This window comes from Prionailurus bengalensis, chromosome C2 (assembly GCF_016509475.1).
Source record: "Prionailurus bengalensis isolate Pbe53 chromosome C2, Fcat_Pben_1.1_paternal_pri, whole genome shotgun sequence".
Classification (NCBI taxonomy): Eukaryota; Metazoa; Chordata; class Mammalia; order Carnivora; family Felidae; genus Prionailurus; species Prionailurus bengalensis.
The window spans coordinates 114,853,215-114,859,242 of record NC_057350.1 but is presented as its reverse complement, the minus strand read 5'-3'; the positions used below and the strand labels follow the sequence as shown (position 1 = coordinate 114,859,242).

At 45.6% G+C, this 6,028-nt stretch overlaps 1 long non-coding RNA gene across 1 annotated transcript; it reads left to right on the top strand.

Moving 5' to 3' along the window:
- The first annotated feature begins 2,513 nt into the window (after positions 1-2,513).
- Positions 2,514-5,417, top strand: LOC122492402. The gene is made up of 2 exons (XR_006299609.1): positions 2,514-3,833; positions 5,054-5,417. It is a non-coding gene; the product is annotated as an uncharacterized LOC122492402 (long non-coding RNA).
- The last annotated feature ends 611 nt before the right edge of the window (positions 5,418-6,028 follow it).

Sequence of the window (6,028 nt, the reverse complement as noted above, 5' to 3'; positions counted from 1 at the left end):
TTGAAGGATGCGTGGGATGTAGGGTTTAGCTAAGAGAAATGCGGAGAAGCAGGGCCTGGATTTGGAGAACATTGGAAGAGGTGACGGATGCTGCCAGTGACCGAAACTGAGCCATTTGAGTGGTCTGGGAGAGCCGGAGGAGGTGGACCATTAACATGGCTAGGCAAGTCAGGGTCCTATCATGAAAAAACAGGCATTGTGCCTGCCCTCAAGGAATTCTCTATTAATTGGAAATTCCAGAAGAAAAAAACAATTCTCCTTAATAACTCCTCATGCCCAGGCACAATTTGGGGCACAGCATAGTTTCCAAAGTTCAATACCAGACTGACTGGCTGAAATTCTTTTGAACTCAGTTGAGAGCCGACTCCAAACCTTTCCATCTGCTGACTCCTCCTTTGTACACGAAGACCACATTTTCCATTTGCCTTAAAACAGCTGAACATTTTTGCTGCATTACTGAGGCCACTTTAATTTATCACTTTGTTTTAAAGAACCACACCATCCAAAAATAGCACAAAATTACTCCTGTTTGAGGGTGGACGGTACTGCAGCTTTACATGAGACATGTAATCTTCCATTGATGGGGCCAGCGTGAATATAGTCGCGATTTTCTGCACGTTCTAACGGTTACAATTGGGAGCAGGTCAGTTTTTGTGCAGCAAGTTATATGTTGGTTTTTGTTTTGTTTTTTGTTTTTTGTTTTGTTTCGTGTTTTGGGTTTTTTGTTTGTTTGTTTGTTTTTGTTTTGTTTGTTTTGCCACCAGAGCCACCAAAGGATGTCTGAGCAGCCACAGGGAGAAGCTGGGCAGCTGGGGTGCAAATTCCTCCCTTGTCCAGGCCCAGGCAGGCTCGGATATTTTAAAGAGTCGACTTACCAAACCTTCTTTCTCCCAGCTTTCCACAATGTCATTTTGCGTCTCTACTTCTAAAACATTTGGTTTTACATTGGATTTCGTATTTTAAGTATATGAGAACATAGTTTAGGATTTCACTGAAACCTGGCAGATAAGTTAAAGGGGCAGTGTTTTGAGAAATAGAAGTCAGTGCTGGTCTCTCCAGAAATTTGGTTGGGATTAATTGTGATTTTTCTTATTTTTACGATTATAGTTTCTCCTCCCTCACCCCTTGCCTTGCACCACCCCTCCGCCCCCTGCCATGTACATAAGAGGGACTCATTTTAGTGTCTGTCTTGAAAATCACCATAATGGAATATATATGAGGATTAGGCATAGAAATGTCAGGCCTTATTAAGTCTCAGTAGTCAAACTCGCTCTTGTGTTTCCCATTACCGCTCCAGTCTTTGAGACTTTCCAGAGAGGAAGAATTCTGTGAGTCCCATAGGAAATGCAGCCCCTCCCCCAGATTTAGCAGAACCTCGCCTGGGGTCAGTCATTATTGGAAGACTGTAATGTTTTCCACTTTTGTTGACTTTTAGAAAATTCTATTTCAGAGGAGACCTTTGGGAGATTCATGTAATCAAATTCTGCCAAGGAGGGGAAAGTCTAGCTGTTAGTGTATTATTAAATGCCCTGTATAACCGCGGAATCTGGGCATTCGTAATCCCTCTCCCCAAGGAGCTCAGAGAGCTTTGGATACATTACTTTCTTTTATTCATCCTCACAAGGGACACGAAGAAAATGAGGGGGCCAGACTCTAAACTGTCTTCCCGACATGCTCAGCTATCGTAGTACCAGGTTTATTTTCCATTCTGGACTTCTCTTAGGAGATGTGTGGAGACTTGACAAAGCTTAGAAGCAACCTAAAATAACCATTAAAGGTAGAGCCACCAGAATGTGAGCACTTGCCAGGGTTTAGAGAGGACCCCTTTGGAGCAAAGCAATGACCTTGTAAGTCCACCTATGAGGAAGGAAAGGGGGCTCCTTACTTCATGGGAACAAGCACATGACTTCAGGAGCCCAGAAACGAGCTCTTGGCCCAGGATGCACCTTGCTCAAAAGGGAGGCTCTCCCACCTTCTGCTGCCAAAGACAGTGGCTGACGCATCTCCCTGGCTGTCTTCCACTTTAAAGAACGAATCAGCTGATCAGCATAGACTCACCTTCCTGTGCGCTGCCAAGAAGTATGTGGGTCAGTGGGAGGTTCTAGTTGTAGGAGAGCTGGCCCAGGATGTGAACTATGGTGACTCCATATTGCACTTTGTGGCCAGAGTGACCATGCACACACTGTCTCAGGGAAAGAGTCAGATAGTCTCTAGGCAAAAAGTAAACCTGGAAACCTCTCTTTCCTTTGGGCATCTGTATTCCCTCAGAGTGTTGGAAACCTTAACACACACACACAACATAGCTTCCCCAGGCCTTTATTAGTCTACACCTTAGCTTTGCTCAAATCTGCTTTACAGAAAAGATTTTTTTTATAATTTTTTAATGTTTATTTTTTACAGAGAGCAGGGGAGGGAGGGAGACCTAGAATCCGAAGCAGGCTCCAGGCTCTGAGCTGTCCACACAGAGTTCAATGCAGAGCTCAAACCTGCAGACCGCAGGATCGTGACTTGAGCCGAAGTTGGACACTTAACCGACTGAGCCACCCAGGTGCCCCTGTACAGAAAAGATTTAATGAAATGATTCCTGATGAGATTGTGTTGCTTCTCCCCAGGGTGTCTGCATTTGTAAAAGAACCAAACATGAGACCAGAGAGTTAAACTACTGTATATGAGGAATTGCAAGGCTGGTGAAAGAGGCATTTTAGCCATACTACACCCCTCCCCGAGACCTAGATTATCCCAGAAGTGTGGCTGATGCCTGTTCTACCTTCTCAGAAACGTGGGACACGGAAAAGAGCAGAGACCAGTGTGGAGGTTTATCACGGGTTTAGCATCCGAGTGACTTGGGCGGGTGTTCACCTTTCTAGGTGTCAGTTTGAGTCTGCAGAATGAAGGCTAGGAGGAAGCCCCAGTCCACACCATTTCTTCCACCGTCTCCTCTCTTCCTCCTCCTCTTCCACCCTCCTCTCCCTCCTCCCTCACTGTTGGGGCCACTGTATAGATAAGAGTTTCCTCCTGGCCAGCTGTGTAAGCCAGAGTGGGAAATTGTGGCCTACTCCCAAGTCACCCCAGAATTTCTATGCAGGTTGAATTAGGAAGCAACAGTCTGGTGGAAGGGGTGGAGTTGGAATGCGTTGTGCTTTACGTAGGACGGTGTCCTCCCTGCCCGCACCCAAGCTGTGCGTTGGCTCCAATACTTACCAGCTGATCCCCAGGATACCTTATAGTCTGGAGTTTCAGGATCCAAAATGTCAGCCTCAACTCTGGGGTCTGACCCACCAGCTGCTTCAGGTTGCCTCTCTCTCCAGCCCTTCTGTGCTCTCTGCCTTCCCTCCTCTCCTGCTCTGCTTTCCCAGGTCAAGCAGGCTACAGAAATGCAGTCCCCTTCGGGCCCCAGCTGTTTGCCTGCCGGCCGTCTCTGTGTCACAGAGTTGGGAGCGGGAAGCCCTTCACATCCCAGCAGCCCTGACAGAGGCGTGAGGATGGGCAGGGCTGCTGCTGGGAAGGGAATAACTGAACCGGTTGTGTGGGAGCAACGTGCCTGAGAGATAGCAGGCAGGGCATGGGTGAAAATGCTAATAAAAATTTAAAATAGAACCTGCAGAACAGGTACTGCTCTTCTTGAGTCTGTTGGAGCCTACTGCCGAGATCAGAATGATCCCCATGGATGTATGAGACTGAGGAAGGCCACAGAGGGGACTGACCGATGCTGGCAACCGTGTGTGTTATTATAACCTTTTTGCAATGTTATTCTTCATCTGGACACCTGGTTCCATCTCAGATGCTATCCAGATGATTCGTAATCTAATGTCGGCTTCAACACACATTTAAAGGTAACTAGACAAAGCGTACATTATGTCAGGAGCTGCTCACCTGGAGGCCCCGCAGTTCAGGTCACCTGTATTGTCTCTGGGCAACATGCTAATCATGTTACTAGAAGCTGAAGACACATGGTGACTACAGTGAGTTCCTTCCCTCCCCTCAGGGGCCGGGTGTACAGGCAGGCGATTTTAAATGATCTGGGATGGAGCAGGAGCCAAGAGAGCAGGGAGGAGGGGCCCACTTACCAGAGCAGTGGGGCCTGGCCTTGGAAGATAAAATGCGAGGCCGAGGCCGGGTTTGCAGGATGAAAGGAGTTACCCAGGTGAGAGGGAGGAAGCGAAGGGCATTCCCAGCAGGGGGAGCTCTCCTTTTGTGCATTGGACCGAACTCAGGTGGGAGATGGAAAGGGGAAAGGAAGCGATCAGCGAGCGGGAAGAAAAGGGATTGATTGCATCCTCTGACTTCTCTATTCTTCTCACTCAGCCCTGATTCCTGCAGAGGGCAAGGGCGCACCGAAGGAGGGTTTTTAGCAGCTTAAAAGAGGTAGAATAATATTGGAATACAGTTTCTAAATAGCAATTAAACCAACAAAAACGCAACCTGCAAACAACATGAATGTCCATGCATGGAAAACTAGTTACACAAATACGGTATACCCAGCTACCTTATGGACCGCATGTAGTCATTAAAAAGAATAAGATCTAAGGGCGCCTGGGTGACTCAGTCACTTAAGTGTCTGACTTTGACTCACGTCATGACCTCATGGTTCATGGATTCGAGCCCTGTGTTGGGCTCTGTGCTGACAGCTCAGAGCCTGGAGCCTGCTTCAGATTCTGTGTCTCCCTCTCTCTCTGCCCCTCCCCCATTCACGCCCTGTCTTTCTCTCTCTGTCAAAAATGAATACAAACGTTAAAAAATCTAAAAGAATAAGATAGCTCTCTGTGTGCACAGAGATCTAAGAAACACTGTTAATAAAAAAGGAACATAAAAATATGCATAATTCTAACAGGTTCCCATTTATGTAAAGAGATATGTGTTTTATTTACACTTATGTATTTTCTGTGTACTTACCTATATATAGAAAAAGGTTCTAGAAAGATACTCGACTTCTGGGGAGAGGAGTGGGGTTGGAAGATGGCAAAAGAAAAAGGACTTTAACTTTTTATTTAATTTGCTTCTGTATTATTTATATTTTTACATGAGCATGTATTGGGTAACTTTTTCTTTCCAGTGGGAGAAAAAGCAACTGAATCAAAAGCCCAAGTTCTTCCAAGAAGTCCCAGAAAGTGGTCTTTACTCCTTCCCATCACTCCCCAACATCACCTAAATCCAGGAGAAACTGAGATGCCCCAGAAGCTCACCCCGGCAAGTGCCATCATGAATAATGCCAACACCAAGAATCTGAGTAAGCAGTGTCCTAGGAGTACTGGACTTGTTTGCAGGCATCCTTATTGCTGAAGGGAGAGGGTTTATTTGATTTACTCTCAGGAGTTATTTTCCTAGTATTAAGTCACTCTAGGGAGACTTTTTGTGATTACCTATGAGTAAATAAAAAAGTGAAATTGCAATGAAAATAAATCATTAATCAACTTTAATGCTGACCTAAAAAATATAACCTAAATTCTAACATGAATGTAAATTATGTGTCAGAGGCTACTGGACCCAAGGATAATATTTTCTTAAATGTCTCCTCTTAAAAAGAAGAAGAAGAAAAAAAAAAAGCATCTGGGTGGCTCAGTTTGTTAAGCATCTGACTTTGGCTAAGGTCACAATCTCATGATTCGTGGGTTTGAGCCCCGGTTTGGGCTCTGTGCTGTCAGCTCAGAGCCTGGAGCCTGCTTCGGATTCTGTGTCTCTCCCTCTTTTCTCTCTGCCACTCCCCTTCTCACATTCTGTCCCTCCCTCAAAAATATTAAAAAAAATTTTTTTTAATGTCTCCTCTTACCCAGTTCCCACCCCTACCCATATACCCCATGATTTCATTTGACCTAGTATAAAACCAACCACAAAACAGAAGTATCTACCACTGACAATGCTTCAATAATATACTGTTAGAGTACTTCCACCAACACCTGGTGGGCGTAGGGGGGTCATTTATCTCCTTGAAATCTCCCTGCAGAAGCCTGTAGAAAATTTCAAGGGTAGGTGCTGTGTCAAATAAACCCAACCAGACTGTGAGGAGTCCCTGATTATCTGCGAGATTCTT